Genomic DNA, 23,447 nt, shown 5'->3' with positions numbered 1-23,447 from the left:
TTCTCAATTTTGTGTGTGTTTATTAAAATATCCTTCATACGCAGTTATTTTAATTTGTTGACATAGAAAAATGCATCCAATACACTTTCACATGGAACTCATCATGCATACACTTTCACATGGAACTCATCATGCATAAATCTATGTTTTTGATGATTTAAGTATGTTTTTGATAATTTAGGTATATTACCGTTATAGGTTGTTGGGGTTTGTATGAATAAATGTAATAACAATTATAAAAATGATAGACATAAACGATGGAGCAATACAATATAATTAAATTAAATTATTTGAAAATCAAATTACACCCTTTTATTTTTTTCCTACAATTTCAATTTCATTGTATTCACACAAACTAATAAATTCATATTTTAAACCAATTAAATAATAAGAAATTTACAATATTTAAAATCAGATGGATAATAAAAAAATATTTTATAGTTTTTAAGATAAAATTTGTCCGTCAAATAAGAAGGGGTATTCTAATTATAATTTAATAGACAACATCATTAGTTGGAGAACTTTATTATGGAGTTGATTTTAGTGTTACTTTTTGAACTTTTCGGTGGAAAATTTTGAGGTGAAATCTTGATTTGTGTGAAATCGTTGTGTGGAGATGGGTTGTTTGTCCCACAAACAAGAAAGGGGTATTCTTGTTTTAATTTAATAGACAACACCACTAGTTGGAGAACTTTATTATGGAATTGTCTTTAGTGTGACTTTTTGAACTTTTTGACTGAAACTTTTCAGGTAAAATCTTGATTTGTGTTATTTAAACTGGTTTTTTTGACTGTATATATGGATTCAACACCCTCAAACACCCTTAAAACACTTGGATTATGGAGGGGTTACCCATCAAACTTGTGATTTCAATAAATTCCTACCAAATTTTTAAGAAATTAAACCAGAAAAACTTACCGAAAAAACTTCAAAAAAAGACTTTCAAAAAATAAAAAACAACTCACTTTATTATTTATTTTTATAAATAACTATTAATTAATTCAACCAATTTCTTGAAATAATAACCAAATTTTCCACGCTTTATTATTTATTTCGGTGCAAGCTCCGGAAGTGATGATTGATGCTATGTGATTCGTTCTCCACATTTCACTAGTTTCAATCCCACTTCTTCACCCCTGTGAGCATCACCCGATGCAATGAGTGCTAAGTGAACTATTCGAAAATCATGAGAAATTAGCCAGTGACGACTACCTCTCATGGAAAGTCTCATGGAAATGGTCATACGTTTGAATGACTTACTTAACGCAGTTGAATCCCAAAAATGATATCTAATATAATGCACTGCGTAAATCCCCCATACTTAAACTATTAAATAATTATTATTTATTTCGGTATAAATAACCATTAATTAATTCAAGAAATTTCTTGAAATATTAACAAAATTTTCCATCGCTTTATTATTTATTTCGGTGTAAATAACTATTAATTAAGTCAACTAATTTCCTGAAATAATAACAAAATTGTAAATAGCTATTAATTAATTCAGCCAGTTTCCTGAACTAATAACAAATTTGTAAATAACTATCAACTAATTCAACCAGTTTCCCGAATTAATAACAAAATCCTCCAATTAATGGTGCTGTTCAGTTTCGAACTGGGAAAGTTTAAAATTTTCCAATTAATGGGGCTTGCCGCACAGGTTCCAACTGGGGAACTTCAAAATTTTCCAAGTAATGGTGCTGCCCAGGTTCGAACTGGGGACCTTCAGTGTGTAAGACTGACGTGATAACCGACTACACCACAGCACCAGGTGTCGATATTATGAAAACCATATCAATATAACATATCTTACGTCGTTTATATTAATTAAGACTGAAATAAGGAACAATGATGCCACAGAAGTGAATTCTGGAATAGTGAGACTGGGTGGTCAATATAGTTGAAATGAACGACATTATAATTAAGATGGCGACAAAAAAGACTATGCGTCGATGCAGATTGTTACACTTGAAAGAAGAAAAGTAATAATGGAGTTTGGTTGCCTTACCCATCCCATCCGGATCGAATTCACCAAAAGTAGGTGTGGAGGATTCAGGCCGTGCGGATGTAAGTGCTTTAACAATAGAAGAACAGAAACCGTTGTAGAGGTCAAGCAGAACTCCTAATTTATGGAGTTCAATAACTTGCCAATATTAAAATAAATTTTTGTATTTTTATTGAATATTTAATTGGTTAAGAATATGTGTTTAATGACGAGAGGTTATAGGTTCAAATGTGAGTGGAGCGAGTTTTTGTCTTACAAATAAAAAAATCTCATGATACCAAATGGATTTGCGGAAATGATTTTAATCACAGTCTTATATATTAAATTGATGTTCAAATTTAATCTTAATAGATTTTTTAAAATAAATTATTTAATTAAAGCTATCATAAACATTATTTATATTGCAGATTTATATATATATATATATATATATATATATATATATTCAAATTTAAAACTAAAATATAATATTATATTATTCCAAACTATAAAATATAATTTATTTTTATACTATGAAATGTTCTTTTTAAACAAAACGGTTTCTATTAATTTCAATATAGTTTCAAGGCCAAAACCTTTTTACATCTATTATAGGATCTTCAATAACTAAGTTCAAAAGTGTCCAAAAAAGACTTGAAATCCTAATACATTGTCTACATATTGTAACTCTAAGCTGACATTGCCAATAACCCTCCAAAAGACTCCTAAAACTAATACATATTTACATAACACGATTTAAAACTAGAAGTAGACTAGCTTGCACTATTTAGTCCAAGTTCACGATTGACTTCTTCATTTCCCTTGTCACCTTGCCTTGACTGCAGAGGAGCAGAAACTAGTATCTCTGTCACCACTTCAACATTCCTCATCAGTGGTTCTAGAGCCACGTCCTCATGCGCCTAAATTGCCACACTTGTATCCTCTTCAACACCAACTATTGTTGCACCATTCCATATGAAGATTCAATTCTAGCAAGACAGAGGTCCAGAAGGTCGTATTTCAACTGCAATTTGTCCTTCTTGGTTTGTAACAAACCAAGTTTCTAGTTTAAGAGAGTTAATTGAGCTTGGAATTCCACGTTCCCCATTTCCCCTTGCCTGGTTAACAAAGACATAATGTATTCCTGGTTAACAAAGACATAAAGTATTCCATTATTGTCATGAGGTAGTCCAAGTGTCATCTGAATTCATCCTTCTTTGAGCCAAACAACCTCTCCATGTGAACATCAACACAACAAACTTCCTTTTAGAGACTTTGAAGAACCAGACCTAAATTGCTGATGAGGTGATGAAGAGCGACCACACCATATAACCAAACATGCCTTCCCCCACTTGCCATTAGTTCGGTCACCATCTTTAATGCAACATAGTGCCCTGTACATTCTCCAAACTAGACATTTAAGTTCAGAATTAATATCACTGCAATTTCCTTTCCTCGCCATTAAAGCCTTGTACCCCAAGCATATCTGCTACTTTTCGGATATGAAAATAATGACCCTCATCTTCCACCCATAATTATTAAGAGATTGAGCGAACATCCATATGTCCTTGGCCTTGCTTGAGCTCGCATGGTTAGGCCAAGTGCACACACAAACCCAAATCCTGACAGAAGAGGGGAGCCACCAAAACACATGAGAGAGAGTTTGAGGGATAGAAAAACAATGTTGAAGTCTAACATAAGGCCATCATACTGCCATCCCAATTATTCTCCCTTTAATACTATTTAAAATGATAAATACCCCTAGACATTGCTTTATGTTTGGAATTTTCATGGTAAAGGTTTATACATAATACTTCTTTCGTCTTGAGCTAATATCCCTCAATCTAAGGGGACTCCCTTATTTTCGAATGCATTTGTATTTGAGTTGATATGTCTCTTGACATGATAAAACTCGACAATATCAAATTTTTCTATTTGCAAGCTAATTCCTTGTAAAATTGAGGATTGAACTAGACACATCTCTTGGATGACTATCATCAAATCTCCAAACACCATTAAATGTCAAACTCTTCTTAAGATAACCAATTCTAACCCTTGCCACAAGGCTAAAAATTTGACTTGGTTATTAGTTGCATTCCCCAAGCCCCATGCATATTGAATCTTTGTTTCTTCATCAAGACGAAAGATAACCCCTCTCGCTCTTGCCTCCCCTTTTATACTATAAAATGTTACTTATAATTTCAATTTCAATTTCAATTTAAATATTATAAAAATAGACTGTTTTGAAAAAATATAGACTTATTCCCTAATTCATTATTGTGTCACTCTCCAAATGACATCATTGATTATGCAAAAGGGAGAGTGTAAGCAGACCCATTGAGGAAGGTGGTTGGGGAATCAAACACACTCAGAATTTCAACTTAGCTTTGCTCACTAAAAACATGTGGAGAGCATTCAACTTCCCAAGTATTTAGCAAAAAATCATCTTTGAAAAATATCTCAATCTGGCCTCCTTAGAAGTCCGGATCCAAGTTGGAGCCCTAGTTAAGAAGAACACATCTTACATATGGTGTAGCCTGATAAAATCTAAGCATTGGTTATGCGGGGATCTTAGATGGCTGGTTGGTTGTGGTGATTAGATTTACATTGGCCTATTCGATTATTGGCATAGAAGGGAATCACATTCTCTCCCCTTCAATCATCCAGTTTATTAACGAGCATGGGATCCACACTCTGGCTCACATTAGTCGTCAACAATTTTCCATTCTTCCCTATACTATCTAGCCATACGCTAAGATGTTGGTAATTCCTCAGAGCATCAAGCTAAATGGAAAATTTATAGGTCACTCTTATACCATGCAAGGATCTTCTTTTTGGAGAGGGTTGATAGACTTTCTTGGGGCAGACTCACCCACAGAAGATAAATATCTACTAAAGATACTTATAGGCATATACACAACAAGTAGAGACAGGGACCTCATATTGAATGGCTGGCTAAAATATGGAGGTGGAATGTACCCACCAAACTGAAATGCTTTGTTTGTATTGTCATACAAAATCACATTCTTACATGGGATAACTTAGCAAAAAGAGGTGTACAGGGACCATGGTGTTTCCCTTTGTGCAAATCTGCATCTTAGGATACCAAACACCTACTATTCGAATGTCCATTTGTGATCCTTATATGTGAGGAGGTATCCAACACCGTCAGGATCCAATTAATTGTGGACGTCTTCTATTATTGCACACCTATCTAACTGGACAACCAACCACCTAGAGTACAAGATTATCCCTTTATATATCTTTTGGGGCATTTGACTATATGGGAATGGAGTCATATTCGAGAACAAATTCCTTGATTTTAGACACATCTCCATGAAATTGTGGCATACTTTATGGAAATCGGTCCTTTCAAACTCGTTCTCTCCCGATGCAGAGGACTTTTAAGAACTTTGATAATATCTATCCCGTGGGTTATTTTGATGGAATCACCGCAAATGGCCTATGCAGTTGTGGAGCTATTATCTCTATTAGTTCATCCATGGCCTATCACTTCCACTGGTCTGGGGGAGCTAGCACCAACACAAGAGCAAAAGTGTTGACATTATGGGGAGTTCTTAGATGTAATGCCTAGCTTATTGTTGACGATATTCTGGTGGAAAGGAATTCAAAGATAGTAATAGACTGGGTTAATGGAAGGGCCTCCCTGTAGGTGCCCCCTCTACTCCATTAGATGGACTAAATTGAGTTTTTGAAGGCCTCCTTCACAACCATCCAATTCTGCCATATCTCTCGCGAACATAATACCCCTGCAATTAGGTTGTCCAAGAGAGGATCCTTTGCGCATACAAGGAATATTCTCTATGAGTTGCTTGACAACAACTCCATCCTCGATGTTGGATCATTCCCTATCTAGCAGCTCTACTTTTGACATGTTTTTTTAAAGCATTTTTTGGTGGCATCTTGAACTTTTCTATTGGAAAAATTGACTATTGTTTTTGATACAATCCTCTATTTTTGATATTGCTAGACATCTAATATCCTCTCTAGAGTATACTATATTGGTATAATTTTAGAAAACATTTTGGTTTTGCTTTCCTTGATTGCAAGACGATGTAAACTATTCATATGTTTTTTTTCTCTTTATTTTATTCTATGCTTGTATCAATCACTTGACCGAGCAATTCTACATATGTAACACTCTTTTGTTTTCATGCCCATTAAAAGTTCCTTGTGATAAGCATCTTTGGAAATAACATTAACAATGGAAACTGATGCATGTCACTCCATTCTATACAAAAACATGAGTTTTTAATGTAGTATTGCTTTTAATTTCAAATTAAAAATTATATAAGATTTAAGGCTCTTCATCTTGCCCTTTTAATGATTGGATTTTTTTTTTTTCAATGTTAAACAAGGAAACAAGTATTGCTTTACAAATTTTGAATTTTTTTATTATTATCCATTTTTATTTAGTTTAAAGAAAATTATTAAGAATTTTGTGAATCAGTACTAAAGTGACAAATGTTGTTGATCAAAGAGTGGGCATACGCACACTTCTAAGACTGAAGCCATTCCAAGGACTAAGTATGGCTTGAGAAGTGGATGGTATGCAGAATTTAAGTCAACTCAGGGCATTAGCACATTTATAAAATGACTCAAATTTATCCATATACTCATTAGTTTGTGTGTGTCGTGGTCGTGAGATGATTTTATGGTTTCTAAAATATTGAATTTTTTTGATATTTTATATAGATAAAAACACTTTTACTTATTTTAGAGTATAATTAGAAAAACAATAAAAAAAATTTAAGTTGGTATTAAGTCAAAAATTTCAATTAACATAAACATTTACAAACTTACCTATATATTGAAATAGCATTTAATACTATAGTGTATATTTTTGATGGGATGAAAGTGACTTGTTAAAAAAACCATGGAAGTGATAACCATAGAAACTACTCAATGAATGACCTCTTAATAAGTGTTGGTATTGAGATAGAGATATATGTGAAAATTTTGAAACAAATATGTGAGCATACAAACGTTCACATCACTTTATTTTAAAATGCATAATCTTTATAAGCTTATACAATACTTAACATACATTATTTCTATTATTTATTGTGGTAAGAATTTACTTAGGAATGTATCGTAAATTCTCACAATATTAATGCATAAAGTAGATAATTACTTGTGAGAACCTAAAACTACATAAATATAAAGAATTGTGAGGGTTGGCTCAAAGATATCTATTTTATTTAATTGCAATTTAGTAGAATATGTAGCATAAAGTAGATAAGTACTCGTGAGAACCTAAAACTACATAAATATAAAGAATTGTGAGGGTTGGCTCAAAGATACCTATTTTATTTAATTGCAATTTAGTAGAATATGTAGCATAAGGCTTTTGATGCTTTAGTGCTCACATGTGCCTATATACTAAAGGTGTTGTTGTGATGCAACTTATTTTTATAGTATATGTATGCATCAATGATGATATCAATATTTCTTTATCATTTTTTAATGTTATATTATTTTTGTTGATTTCTCCTTTCTTAGTGTAAACACGTTTCTTAAGGATGTCTAGTGCTTTAGGTAGGGTCTTTTCCTTCTTCCTCTCTTTTTTGACCTTGGTCGCTAGTTTTTCTATGTTAGACTTTTCGAGGCACTTGCTCTGTGGGACCAGTCTAGGCTACAAGCCTCTTGTTTGGCCCATAATTACTTTGGATGCTTCATTTCAAGTTTTCAATGAATCAAATATGGTTTGGATCACTTAGTTAGGGTCCTACTTTGTGAAATCTTCCTAAATCATTCTTGATCTTTTGGCACCATGCGAGTCATGGATTCTTTGAAAATGTGCATGATTATAAGTTTCAACAATACAAAGGGTGTGTTTTAGGGAAAAATACCTACAGTATAAGGTGTTAACACTGTGGTTTGAGGTAAAAACTTATTGTACTCCAATTTTATAAAAATATCTCTCTAATGGTTAATCTAACATTCACTTACACTTTGAGGTCATGCCTTCATCTAACTATATGACTTCTCTATATGACTTCTCTCTTATTTGTTAAGCTCTTTTAGTTCATTTTCCTCTTTTTTTTTTATTAATATCTTGTAGATATTCAATTTGATTCGCATTGAATCTTGATTTAGCTTCCTAACTCCTCTTCCATGCTCTTGGGTTGCTTGCATCTATGATCTCTAAAACTTATATAGGGATTTGTTGTTGTTATCGTGCTTCCAAAATTTAAGACTTAATATTTGATCCTAGGGCATCTACATTAACTTAGTCCCATCAAACACCTTGGAATGATCAACTCAATACCTCAAGGGATGTATCAACCATTCTAAAGGAACTTTGGTCACCATTCAACACTTTATTGTTTCATGATCTTATATGTTATATATAATGTTACATATCGTATTACGTTGCTAGAGTAGTGATTTGTCTGTGTGAGGGTTCACTTGAGAGGATTTACAATTTTTGGAGGCCCGTCATAATTGTCATATGTAGCTTCAACGCCTATAACAATGTTCTTTTGGGTGAGTTATTTCCATTTCTCCTCTCTTTCATTTCCAACAATTAGGTTAATTATATCTAAAGACAATTGGTAAGGTTAATTTACTTTCCCTTGTTAATTTGTTGTTATTTAATTTCCATGAATCCTAATTAATTGAACTACAACCCCATATGACTAATTAAGAGTAAAACTCTATTTAATTTTGTGGCCTCCCGTCTTATCTTTTCCCTCCTTCTAGGGCTTCTTTGTTTTTCTCTAAAATTGTGTAGTAACTCCATTTTTTCCATTTTTATCATGGTAAAGTGATGCTCACTCTAACTGACATGCTATGAAATATGTATTTGTGGATTAAGGGTCTAATTCTAACATCATGTCCCTCAAATTATGGAATGCAAGTATCTAACCCACACTTACTAGAACAAACTATTTTATGTAGACTTATGGTGAAAGACCAAATAGATTTGTAGAACTTTATAGTGCGTGACAATCCAACTCAATAATGTTAAGGAAAATATGATTTTTAAATCATGAATTAAATGGTGATGGTTTTAAATTTCTACTAGGATAGTCCTAATTAATTCCCTAAATAAAAGATGAAAGAGGTTGGGTATGAGAGAGAAGCATATGGAAGTAAAAACTTGAGATGGAAAATTTAAGATCCCTATCCATAGTAAAGATATCCTGTGGGAAGAAGATTGTACATAAATAGATTTTGAATATGAATGAAAATGTGAATGTGTTTGCAAATGTAGGCATTCAGTACATCATATCTTCCAATTAACATAAATGTTGGGATTGTAAATATTTCAAGTGACTTTTTTTGCTCGGAAACTGTCAAGTGACTTAGTTTTTTGAAACCATGATATTTTATATTTGAATAATCTTTCTTTTTGTTGGTTATGCAAGTGGGACTACCCATGGGTTTTGAGCCAGTAACCTTAACATCAAGGAGTTTTTTAATAAAACACCCAATCACCATCTATTCAATGCCTTGTGGGCTATATTTGAATAATATTCATTTAGACACATATTAAAAGATTTCTTTGCAGAGAAAATGATTTACATGAGATGTATGTTGATTATATGAGGTGCATTTCTATTGAGAAGATAATTATGTATGATTATTTCCTCAAGTTGAGTCCATTGAATGTGCATTAGCATCATCCACAAGGGCTTCATTGGGGAAGCAACACCATACAACAAGCGTTAATATTAGGGGATATATATTGAGGAAAAAATGACATAATATATTGAGCATATAATAGAGGGTAAAGGGTTTTTATATGTTTTGTATAAAAAATGGAGCTCAAATTTAATGAAAAAATATAAAGGGGTATAAAAAAATGTTAATGAAAAAATGGATACCTACAATATCTAGTGAAATTAGGGGTTTTTTAAATCGAGAAGGTGTATTGGGTATGTATTAGTAGGGGATTAAATAAAGTGATTTTTAGAGGTATTTTCCAATATGTTGTCAAATTAAGGGTATTGTTTAGTATTCCATGAATGCACATGCTATGCCATAGGTTCATTGAGTGAAGCCCCTGTGGCATCATCACTTCCTATATGGGTTCATTCAATATGAAAAATAATCTATGATCTTATGAATGATCCTACATATTCGTGACATGCACATTCACAGTTCCAATGAGCCTCCTTTCTTTTAGCTTAGATTTTAGAGACATGATCCCAAAACATTTGCATAATATATTATCCATCTAGATTGGGGCACAACAATGAATGAAGACTATTGTTTTTGATGGCAAATGGTACTTGGAAAATTGTACCTCTTTTGAAAGGAAAGATCTTGTCAAATGAAAATGGGTGTATAGAACTAAGTACGCATAAGCTGGAAGTGTTGAAAAAGTATTGATTACTTGCTAATGGATTCTCCCAAGTTGATGAAATTGACTACAACATATCCTTTTTGCTGTCAAGGTTAATCCTCTCTGCAAAGATAGACGATCCCTCTAGCCTAATGAGTGGGTCTAGAAACTGAAGTGACAATCAACTAGACATGTTCCTATATTACAATTGAAAAGAAGAATGAAGGAGATGGCCTACCTCGTTCTGATGCTATTTTGATTTCCTTTGTTGAGGACCCTGAACTGCTTGTGTCATGAGATTGTTCCTACTTCTTTTAGTTTTTATGCACCTACACAAGTGATCAAGACACAAAAAGGCATGCCAAAACAAATAGCAAATCCAATAACAACCTACTTAACTGATCAAGGAATGTCAAGCTAAATGATACATGAACATATACATTTTGGGAAGATGAACCAATAGTTATGTATTATTCGAAAATAAAGGGAAGCTTACAACCAAAGCCTTGATGTAGAAAGGCTATCCTTGAGTGGTAATCCAAGTCCAAGCCAAGAACTCTCCAAGCACTCCTTCTCCAAGTCAAATGAATAACCTCTAGGCACAAGCTTAGCATAAGGGTGCAAATAGACATAGACCAACCATTTGGGAATGGGAGAGGATGAATTTATAGGCTAGGAAAGGGATTTAGGACTTCTACAAAGATAGCATTAGGCCATCATCTTAAGGAGGTAGCTCATAGGGATAAGACAAAGAGGCCAAGTTGGTAGAATTCAACCTCATATATGTTAAACAACCTCCAGCTTGTTGCTCTAGAAGCTTCTACATCACGAAGCTTCTCATCTTCTTGGGGAAAATTACCTTTTTGGGATCATCGCAGATATGCAAGGGAACAAAGTGATGCCATCGCTCATTAAGTAAAATGCAACATGCGACCATCGCTATTTTAAGCCTTATAAGGGCGATGATCCCCATTTTAGGGTTTTAAGAGCTATTTCTTCAGGGAAAGCTCAAGGCATTTTCCAATCAAAGTCTTAGGATGAATCTGAGCTATATACATGGATGAGTATACTATATAATGGTCATGTTTCAAGCACTTTGGGGTATGTCACAAGGAAGTGCAAGAGGTGTGACAAAATACTGTGTAACAGATGCCCCCTAAAGCATGAAGGCAGAATGAGGAGTGATGACTGAGATGCTTTACGAGCTCTTGCAAGGATGAGGACACGCACTATCAGGAGACCTGCAAATCAAGGACGCATATACATATACATATCTGAGATCAAGACATGAATCTATGGCATGGACGCAACCATCCGGATGATGAAGACTATATGAAAAGATCCATGGTATGGGCGCAACCATCCAGATAACGAGGATCATCATAAATATAAAGTCCCACGGTATGGTCATAGCCATCTGTATAGTAGAAACATGTGTACAATCATGAAAAACATATAACTCCACGCAACCTGAATCATATTAAACAAGACTCAGGGTCTTGCGCTCCATCTCAACCTGATCAAAGTACGAATCCCAACATGCGAATGAACGTGTTGAAGTCGAACATGCTAGAAAACCACCTGATTATTGGCCAATGATATGGACCGTTAATAGGTATGAGAGAAACCACCAATAATGATAATGGATCTCAAGGTACAATAGTATAATCCATGAATGTGATAATGAGGCTAAATTCGAACACTCATGGAATCACCCGATCGAAAACCAATGATGAAGACCTGTCATCAGATGCGAAGAACTTTCCATTAAGGCATGTAAGCTCTAAGGTACTGAAAGGGAGTTTCTAAATCATCTTCCTAGATAATGAGCTGAAGTCGACAGGAAGCGACCCATCGAAGGAGGGCAATGATGAATCCCCCATCATCGACACGAAACAAGGAATAAAGTGGAACAATTTTCAAGACTGTAATTATGACTCAAACAATGTATAGGTAAATAAATGCAGATTGGACTTCTCTTGAACACTAGCGACACGACTTTGGAGTGTGGCAACATCTGACTTGACATAGGACTAAAATTTGTGATGACAAAAACAAAATAGTCAAATGAGAGGCAAAAATGGATCACCCAAACCTGGTAGGACAAGTGACTGAGTGAGGATATCCCAAACCCGACATGAGAGTAGAAGAGTGTCATGTTCAAGAGTGACATGCTACCTATACAAAGGATGTTTCATCTTCATTTCCCCCGCTATTTCTAGCGAGTACCCCAATTATTTTTATCACAATCTTGAAGGGGATAACATATGCTTGTCATGTAAGTTCATTCTTCGAATGAATCCATCCTAGTAAGTTTTACGAGCCCTAGGAAGGAGAAGCTCAGCCTCATCATGGTGATGAGTCTTTCATCGTAAAATTTTAACGAGTCCGACATAAGAATAAATCAGTATATTTTTCATATTTAGAGAGTTTTAAAAAGAGACGAAAAATAAAAACTCCATCATGTCCCTTTTCGTAATTTGTCCCTCGAATCCGAAAGGTTAGAAAAAAATATCCGAGAGAACCTCTTGACCATGTCGATCAAGGTGTACCTTTTTCGTAAGTAGTTAATCTCAACCCGAAAAAGGGGTAAACGTATACTGAGGTGACATTGATTCATTTACTTTAATGAGTTCAAAACGACAAGTACTCGACAATCTTTTCAGTTTTCGAGAGTCAGAAAAGAGCTCAAAGATGACTCCACGTGGAGGAACGAGTGGTACAAAAGGATAACAACTGGTTCCGGTCATGATGGAACTTCTCAAAAAATGTAATGGTCAAGAGGTTGGCTAATAAGACCACTCATCGTAGATGTTCCCCAAGCAAGGGTAAAATAACCAAGTGAAGGCATATGATTTGCCAAAGAGATGGTGATGATGGAACGAACGAACCAAGGCTCATCTGGAAAAAATCGGTTGATAAAAATGGAAATCACGAGATGTAAAATGGGAATGGTTTCATTTTTTTCACAAGCTCGAAACAAGGGAAAAAACTATGCTTGGATTTGGTTTCATTTTTACACAAGCTTGAAATGGAAACAAACTATGCTTGAAATAAGTTTGTATGCCCCCAACATAGTAACTTAATTCGAGGTACATGCCCCCCAAGCTTCATTTCATTCAGCTAAGTGGATGGAATGAAGGTTCACTTATGAGATCAAGTGAAAGACTCGACTGGGATTTTACGAGATCTAATCAAAGACTCGAATTGGAAGGGGATTTGTTTCATTTTTTAACGAGCTTGACATAGGAAAATAACCATGCTCATGGGGACCTATTTCATTTTTTAACAAGGTTGACATAATAAAAGAACTATCCTCACAATCATTGTTTCATTTTTTAAGGAGCTTGACACAAGACAAGGAACTTTTCTCCATGATCCTTGTTTCATTTTTTAACGAGCTTGACACAAGAAAAGGATCTCTACTCCAAATCCCTTTATCACAACCCAAAAGAGGCCATGGCTTCCAAGAGGTTCGCATCAGATAGGAGAACAACACTCTGGAAGGGATACATGTCCAGGGTTCCAATTGAAAAATCAGGCTCCAATGCCCCCAGTACATAGCGTACTACATCACCTACTAGATCATCAGTAGATGTGGGCATGGAATAGGTGGCCACGTAATTAACCTGTGGTGGGGGTGATACCACTTGCATATGAGAACCATTTAGGGATGATGGGTGAGTGGGAGTTGATTCAGGACCAATGAATGTAAGATGATTAGTGATCACAACGCTTCCTTCATGCGGGAAGCACATCACTCGAAAGAGGGAAGAAAAAAGAGCTCCCATGACATAAACATAGTCACGGCCAAGGATTAAATTAAAATCCAACGGACCTTGGACAACCATAAGGTCTATATAGACAGTCTTCCCTCCTAAAGTAATAGGCAACGTAGGAAGGATCCCTAATAGTTGACTGGTTCCTCTGTTAAAAGCTAACAAATTTTGAGTGACAGGGACAAGATGAGGAGAACCTAAAGCTTGCCAAGCAGTTGAGGAGAGGATGCTAACAGATGCACCCTCATCGATGACTGTGCTAGATATGGCCATATGGTAAGCTCGTACTGTAATTTGGAAAGACACATAAGACAAAAGGCGATATCCTGCCAGTTGACTCCAATCAAAAGAAGTGAAAAAAATACTTGGAAGGGGTGTCGTAGAAATGTGAGAGCTGTTCTCTTGCGCTATCAGAACAAGAGAACTTCTCTCATTCATCTTGGGAACAAGAGGACTTACCTCTATTTCATTTGAAACTGAAGAAACCATAAAAACCTGAGCGTTATGGGGTTTGTTCTCTACCGAAAAGGTACGCTTAATTGAAGGTGGAGCGAAGTCTACCATTTTCTCAACCAATGGTTGATCGAGAATGGACTCACAAGACGCACTTTCAGAGAGAGTGGGGTTGACAAAAGATGGCTTTTGATCAATCAATTGATAAACTAGCAAAGGATCAAGGGAAAGCTTTTGATACCTAGTTGGAAGACAATTTTTGAAAACTGTAAGGTTTTCTAACTCTTTGGAAGCTTCATCCATAAGAGGAAAAAGGTGAATGGGATGGTTACCTTCACACAACTTACAAGGAAATTTGACTTTTCCATTTTTCCCATGAGCTTTACTAGTTGAAGTTTTATCACCAGCATGATCGCCAAAGGCTGATGACAAAGGTCAATGTGAACTGTGGACCACACTTCTAAGACCTTGGGAATACCAAGACAATTTCGAAGATGGTCATCACCCTTATGTAGCATGCAAGGGAATTTTAATTTCTGAGGCTAGTTGGACGATTTGTCTTCATCAGTTGCATCCATAACAATGGCTACTTGGTTACCCCCTTGCTTATTTTGCTTCTTCTTCTTCGTCCTCTTCTTCTTCCTCTTAGCTTCCTGGCTACTAGAATACACACTTTCACCAGACGAAGAGAAAGAATGAGGTGAATAAATCGATGAAGAAGGCGATGGGTCAACTTTAGGATCAACATGAGGTTGATGTTGTTCAGGTGGAGGAGAACTTAGTTGAAAAGCCGTTTCGACACTTGGAATCACCAAGGTTGAAAATAACCAAACTGGAAGACCAATGGTTAATCCAGGAAGGGACAACGTTGCCATATAAGGAGCACCATCATTTCCAAAACAAGGAAACGCACTAGGGTTCTCGTCAAAGGGGTTTCCTTGACTGATATACTCATGAAATGTTGCCATCAATATCAACCTGAGATCTTCCAAGGAGTATTTCCACAGGAAATATCTTGTTTTGCGGTCAATTAATTTTAGAATTTGAAACAAAAACTTTGCCTTTTCACATTTTAAGAGTCGAGAAAAGGATGAAAAGGTGAATCTAGTCGCTTTTGTTGGTTTAGTGAGCTCGAAAGGACAAGTGCTTGATGATATTTTCAAATTTAAGGAGTTAGAAAAGATCGAAATGACTACTCAGGATACTCTAGGAAAAAAGGATTACCAAGTAATTGTGAACTGTTATATACACCTCAACAAATAAATTTACCAAGGACTTGACGTACGTGCCGGAAATCTCCTCGAATGCTGTGTTTAGTGTATCACATTTACAGGGTGGAAGACTCGACTTCCTATGGTTGAAGGTTTGCAACCTATAAGGGTGTCCCTTTATATACTCGATGGTATAGGGAGCACAAGTCTGTGCTAGCGCTGTCTAATACAAGAGCGAATGGCAACTGCTAAGTTTTAAAGACACCAGAACACATCTCTAGCCTAGACCACTAAGTATGAAGTGTTAATGTTTCAAATCCTCCTTAGATTAATTGATATATTTTAGATTTGATATTGAAATTATGTTTCGGTTTTAAAGCTCAATGCGATGTCAACTGAACATCTAAGATGCAACTATATGAGAAAAATAAAACTGTTAAACACACATGGGAGCAAGAATAATCTGAATGATAAATCATGAGAGTACAATTTTTATTAACAAGAGATATACATTTATAGTACAACATGTGACTGTTGGGTTCCACATCCCAAGGTCTCTTGGACTACTTAGTCTATTCAGCTTCCACACTAACCCATTTAGGATTAGGTGTCCAACATTCCCCCCCTTAATCCGAAGGGTTATGTATGAGTCCAAGAAGAGAGCTGTAATACAAAATGTGCAAAAAATGCATGGTAGCACTAGGCTGAATTTGATCTATGAAATGTTGGTATAAAGGGCGGTGGTTTAAGGATGACCACCAACACTGGAACGCTTAGTGTAGTTCCCGTAACTCTTCCAAAACTGGCAAGAAGCTGAAGTCTTCTGCTAGAGGAATGCTCCTATTGTTTTGAAGAGGGAAACCTTCAACCATGAAAGGGAGGTCTCACCCCACATAAAAGGGAGAACTTCAACCTGAAAAGGGAAGTCTCAACCTGTGATGGTTTAAGGATGAACAACAACTCTGGAATGCTTAATGCAATTCCTGGAACTCTTCCAAAACTGGCAAGAATCTGGAGTCTTCTGCTAGAGGAAGTGTTCTCAATTTTGTTCTTGGAATTCTTCCGACACTAGCAAGAAGCTGAAGTCTTCTGCTAGAGGAAGTGTCCCAGATTGCCAAATGAAGGCATGGTTAGGGGCATCTTTGCTTCTGGCTACAACTCTGAAACTGGTGTGGCAAGTTGTGGCTCAGGCTCGCTTGATGTGACTTTGAAGCTTGAAGATGACCATCTTTTCCCCCCCTGTCAGATACAAGGTGAGATGATGGAGAAAACTCAATTGCAAGATTGTTCAATGCTTTGGAACAAGTTCTGACATGTGTTTGGAATATCTTCTTGGCTGTTGATGCCCATTGCCAAGAAGCGATCCATCCAAGATGAATCTTTGTTCTTGCAGGATGTTTGTTTCTGAAGCATCTGTGTGAAGAATGGCTGGTTTTATGACAATGCTTACATGGATGAAGATCAAAACAATGATCTTTCAGATGGCCAACTCGGTCGTAGTGTTGGCATTTCACAATCTGTTGTTGTTGCTATGGAAGAGGGGCAGAGTCTGGAACAACTGAAGCTGAACTGTCATGAGGAGCAGGTGAACTGTCATGAATGAATCCAACACTCAGAAACTGAATGGGCTTTGAGTAGTCTGGAATATGAAAGGACAAGTCCTTGTCATATCCAAGACTAGTTCTATGCTTGTTGTGGACAAGGTGTTCCCAAGGTCTGATGATGGGCTTAGGAAGTGTAGACTGAATTTCTGCATCTGCATGTACAGCTGCTACTTTATTGGGCACTTGATTTGAATGAAATTCAACAATATTGTCTTGCTGTTTATGGGAGTCTGTTTCAATCTTCTGAACAGAAACAGATTCAGAATGATGACTCCACTGCTCTAATTCTTCTTGTTGTAGCTGAGATTCAAGCTGCAAAAAATCAATCTTTTCATGTGCATTTTGTAGACATGTCTGAATTTCTGAGAGAGATCCTATGCTGATTTGTAATGTGTCATCAACAATAGATTGTATAAGAATTTTCATGAACTCTAATACTTCACTAATTCTGGCCATTTTTCTTCAATGTCAGATTTACACCTTAAAAACTGATCACAATTATTACTTAATGTAGAAAAGTAATATCCATTCACAGTAGACAACAATATCTTGTATAAATGTGCAGCAAATGAATCAGGGAATCAATGCATATATATGTAGACAAAAACTATAATGGGTTTTAAATACAATGCCACAATTAGGGTAGCAACAACTGCAAACTTGCTTGGATCCTTCAACTTAGTACTCCTTCACTTTCAAATCAGAAATGATGGCTATCAAAACTTCAATAATTATAACACCATGTCATGGGCATTGGAATGAATCTCTAGCATGCTGAAATAGCATTGATAGACCTCCTTACATGTCCAAATACTTAGCAAATTGTATAGTGCTGGTCCTCTGGCTTATATTAGTCAACAGTACAGTGTTTCGTGGCGCCCACAATGTCAGAATAAACTCCACGCTGAAGGGTATTACAACTACGTTCAACAGAGGTGGTGCATTCCTTGTTGTTGGTTCATGTAAATATATAATATGCTGGACAAATATTTGTGGAAGAACTTCAAAATTTTAATTTGATATCAACTTTAGAACCAGCGAGCATACATCATATTAATAATACCAGCGTATGTATGAAAGCAACAGTGTATTAAAACCATCCAAAACCGGAGCAGGAATAGAATTCAGCTACGCCATTCATATACCATAACTATGCTACCACTGTCATAAAAACTTCGTCATATATAACATTGTGTGTGCTGTGCGCGCTTTATATTATAAGCCCATCATATATGTGAAACATTACCAACCATTCAAAAATATATCCTCCTTTTAAATCAATGATTGATAAAGTTCATTCAATATATAATAAGATCAACGCACATGCAAAATATATGCCTCCAACAATGCACTAAACAACATTCAATTCACCATATGAACGCATCATTCAAAGACCAACATAAGACATCAAAGAGCATATACTGAAAAGAAGAGTGTATCAACTTCACTGTATGTCATTTAATCATCAACCAACTCACGGATTTCAAAATAGAGCAGCCCTTCAAATCTATTCAGCGACCTCCACGCAGAATTTCAGAAGTGGTTATTAGAGCTTCAACGCATTTTTCAAAACTGCAAATTCTACACCAGGCTTTCTCTCCCTGTGCAATGGACACTGACGAACTTGTTCACATATCAATGTCTGGTCCAAACAATTTTCCTTCAGTGGTCAAATTGATTTCATCTTGTCGAATAGAGTTTAGAAGCATTTGCACAGATTCTGGAGATGTTGCTTCTGCCTACGGAAGCCTGAACCCCAATGATCCTCACAGTGGCCACTTTCACCAAGTAGAATGTGTGCTTCATCAAGACCATCAAACCTCAACTGCACTTCCAAGTTTTCCTCTATAACAAATTTTGTGAGTCCTGCTTGCTGGACCTCTGTATCTGAGTGGAAGTTGCCCTTGTTGACTTCATGAACATCATCATTCATATATTTAAGATTCTCATAATCCATCAACGCATTCCAGTGCTTGACATTAGCCCTTGGAACAAGTCACTAACAAGCGATGCGAGACGAGAATAATTTCCTTCACCAGCGAGAGTTCTCTACTTCTGAACAAGCGCAAATACGGAAACATGCCACAACAGTAACATATGGAAAACCAACTGCATTCTGAAAGCTTCCAATTTTTTTCCATTGAAGAGAAGAATGAACATGAATATGGGGAGGAGAAGGAAAGTTCCCCCGAAGAAAACAAAAATTGGGAAGACTTACGAGGAACTATCGATGTATGGGAGGCTTCACAACATTTTCCGTTGTGGTCCCGTGTCAATGTTTCAGCACGTTTTTCATAGATGGTGTGGCCAGAATTACTAGCAATTGGTGTGAAACAAGAAAATAACCGGAGAAGGTGTCAGTTCTGCCATGTCACAACAACGAACGTTTATGGACAGAGAGCGTAGGATGATAACAGATATTGTGAAAGAGAAACGTGGCGGTTTATCTAACCGGTGGACAAAAACGGCGAAAGAACTCTGGCCGTTGTCCTTGTAATCGACGAGTTTACTAAAGGGCTTATGGATGATGTGAACGTAGGACTGGATTGTGTCTATGTTCACAAAAGCGTGGGAGATTAATCGTACGAAGAGGCCAGGCCAGGAAGAGAGAAGCCAAGCTGTTTAGGTCACATTCTGAGCTGAATAAAATTGATAAATCGATGGTGGGTATACCTGTTTTGGCTGCCAGAGGCGTAATACGATGTCAGAGGCGTAATACCATGTCAGGCTGGGTGGACTGGTCTATGCGCAAAGTTTAGAGAGTGGACAGAGGGACAGAGAGCCCGGCAGTGAGCATACTGCATGAAACCATGTCAGACCACCACGGCAGAGGCAGCGCTGGTGCGCTCTGATACCACAATGCAAGTTTTAGACAAATTTTCCTCAGCCACAGCTAATCATGGAAACTTAAGTAAAATCCTCCATATCAGATCCATTAACATAACAACGCATATCGTTCCTTTTCTGAGAGCGTAGGTAAGGAATATGGCAGTCAGGGGTCAGAGATGTCAGTCAGCAGCGGATTTCAGGCAGAAAATTCTCAGGAGGTAGTGCATGCAGTGTCAGGAGCAGCTAATTATATGGAGGAGCAGAGACCAATAGCAGTATTAACAGGTTGCAACTAAAATTTAGCTGAATAAATATTCACGAGAAAATATTCATGAAGTTTATGGCAGAAATAAACTGCGCAGAGAGGCCATAAAACAAATGGCTCAAATTAATTATGCAGGGCAGGAATACGCCTGCTCTGATACCATGTTAAACACACATGGGAGCAAGAATAATCTGAATGATAAATCATGAGAGTACAATTTTTATTAACAAGAGATATACATTTATAGTACAACATGTGACCGTTGGGTTCCACATCCCAAGGTCTCTTGGACTACTTAGTCTATTCAGCTTCCACACTAACCCATTTAGGATTAGGTGTCCAACAAAAACTTTCGTTTTTATGAAAGTTAGACTAACCAAGGGAAGAAATTTCAATAAATAATGCATCAAACAAAATGAATCATGCAAAATTCCTTCCAATAACTTTCACTTTCGTCTTCCAAATGCAATGCCAAAATAAAAAAATAAAAAAAATATTTTCAATTTTCACTATCCTAAATGCAACTTTTCAGAAGCAAAATGATTTTGACTTTACAAAGATGAACTTATATGAATTATGCTTTTATTTTTGTTTTGAATGATTTGATGCACCTAATATAGTTTTTAGATTTCAATCATTGAAAAATGTTATCTATTCTCAATGATGAGTCTCAAAAAATAACTACTCAATGCAACTAATCTAATGCATTTTCACGAAAAATAAATTTCAAAATACAAGATAAAACAGATGCAAAACGATGTTTTCAATGATTTCTACAGAAAACAACACTCAATCAATCAGAAAAACAAACATCTCAATGACACCAACAAGCAGAAAACGATGACCAATTGACTAGAAACCCTAGAACTCAGTCAGATTTTACTTTGAAGCCAATGAGATAAATTTTGCAAGTTAATTAAGGTAATCAATAAAAAAATTGAAAAATCCAAGCATACAGGATGGGAAAAGACCTTAGGGGCCAAGACACACTAGATTCTTAGGAGGAAACCTAAAAAATTGTCACATTCAAGGATCATCGCTACTTTATATACCCAAACCCACGGTTATCACTAATTTGCATAGGTAAACCCACGATGGCATCACTACTTTGTATAACAAAAGTAGTGATGATTTCAGTGTGACCAAATAATGAAGAAAAAAATTTCATCGCGGCTGTAAAGGTAAAAACTGTGATTCCATCGTGATTGTTAAGGCTAAAATTGTGATGGGCGAGGAATATGGGAAAAAGCTAAAAATATTCCAAGAAACAATCCAGAATTAGCACTCTATGGCAGTAATCCGTGATGGCATAAACCTAGACTGATGCATACAAGCCGAAAAATCCATGGTTGGTCAAACTTGTCAAAAGATTAGGGTGAAGGATTCGATGGAAAGAATCATAGGCTCCCTAGCGGAGTCGCCATTTTGTTTTCAAGGTTAATTCTCTCTGCGGACAGAGACGATCCCTCTAGACCAATGAGTGGGTCTAGCAACTGAAGTGACAATCAACTAGACATCTTCCTAGATTACAATTGAAAAGAAGAATGAAGGACATGGCCTATCTCGTTCTGATGCTATTCTGATTTCCTTTGTTGAGGACCCAGAACTGCTTGTGTCACGGGATTGTTCCCGCTTCTCTTAGTGTTTATGCACATACACAAGTGATCAAGACACAACAAGGCATGCCAAAGCAAATAGTAAATACAATAGCAACCTACTTAACTGATCAAGGAATGTCAAGCTAAATGATACATGAACATATACATTTTGGGAAGATGAACCAGCAGTTGCGTATTATTTGAAAATAAAGGGAATCTTACAACCAAAGCCTTGATGTAGAAAGGCTCTCCTTGAGTGGTAATCCAAGTCCAAGCCAAGAACTCTCCAAGCACTCATTCTCCAAGTCAAATGAATAGCCTCTAAGCACAAGCTTAGCATTAGGGCGCAAATAAACATAGGCCAACCATTTGGGAATAGGATAGGATAAGTTTATAGGTTGGGAAAGAGAGTTAGGACTTCTACAAAGATAGGATTAGGCCCTCATATCAAGGAGGTAGCTAATAGGGATAAGATAAAGAGGCCAAGTTGGGAGAATTCGACCTCATTAGTATGTGAAACAACCTCCATCTCGCCGCTCTAGAAGCTTCTAGATCATGAAGCTTCTCATCTTCTTTGGGAAAATTACCTTTTTGGGATCATCACGGGTATGCAAGGGAACAGAGCGATTCCATCGCTAGTCAAGTACAGTGCAACAAGCGACCATCACTGTTTTAAGCCTTATAAGAGCAATGATCCTCATTTTAGGGTTTTAAGAACTATTTCTTTAGGGAAAGCTCAAGGCGTTTTCCAATCAAAGTCTTAGGAGGATTTGAGATGTATACATGGATGAGTATACTATATAATGGTCATGTTTCGACCACTTCAGGGTATGTCACAGGGAAGTGCAGGAGGTGTGACAAAATACTGTGTAACACTTTTCCCTCATACCCAAATAAATTCCATCCATCTTGTTCTAGCCCTTTCCATATGACATAAATGGGAGGTCTAGTAGATGGAGTAAATTTACTTTCTTGCATGGGGACACACAAGAAGAAATCTACATTGAACAACCTCCTAGATATGTTTAGAGTGACTCCAGCTTTGTACGCTACCTTAAGAAATCTCTCTGTGGTCTTAAGAAAGCTCCTCAAGCTTGGTATGCTGAAACTGTAGAAATGTCTCGAAATTTGCAGTTGCTAATGAATTCGAACTAAAAACAATAAACACAAATTTCTTCTACTTAATATGTGGAAAGGAAAACACACAATAAAAATACATGCAATAATACGCAACCATCAAAACACGAGGAGCACAATGATTTTACAAGGGAACCCAACTAGGAAAATCCCCTTCGCTGCTTTGCAATAATTCAGATGAGAATATGGATCAATTAGAATGATTGTTTCACACATGAAGCATGATCTGCACTGTAATTCTAATCTCCCACTCACTGACTTTCTCTGAACAAC

At 36.3% G+C, this 23,447-nt stretch overlaps 1 non-coding gene across 1 annotated transcript; it reads right to left on the bottom strand.

Annotated features, from left to right (window-relative positions):
• Window positions 1–1,695: 1,695 nt before the first annotated feature.
• TRNAV-UAC (transfer RNA valine (anticodon UAC)) lies at window positions 1,696–1,769 on the bottom strand. The gene has a single exon. It is a non-coding gene; the product is annotated as a tRNA-Val (tRNA).
• Window positions 1,770–23,447: the final 21,678 nt, after the last annotated feature.

The sequence above is a fragment of the Pinus tabuliformis genome, chromosome 1_2 (genome assembly GCF_031772625.1).
Source record: "Pinus tabuliformis cultivar Carrire ecotype Pingquan chromosome 1_2, CPIR1, whole genome shotgun sequence".
In the NCBI taxonomy this organism is placed as follows: domain Eukaryota; kingdom Viridiplantae; phylum Streptophyta; class Pinopsida; order Pinales; family Pinaceae; genus Pinus; species Pinus tabuliformis.
This window is presented reverse-complemented; position numbering and strand designations above follow the sequence as displayed.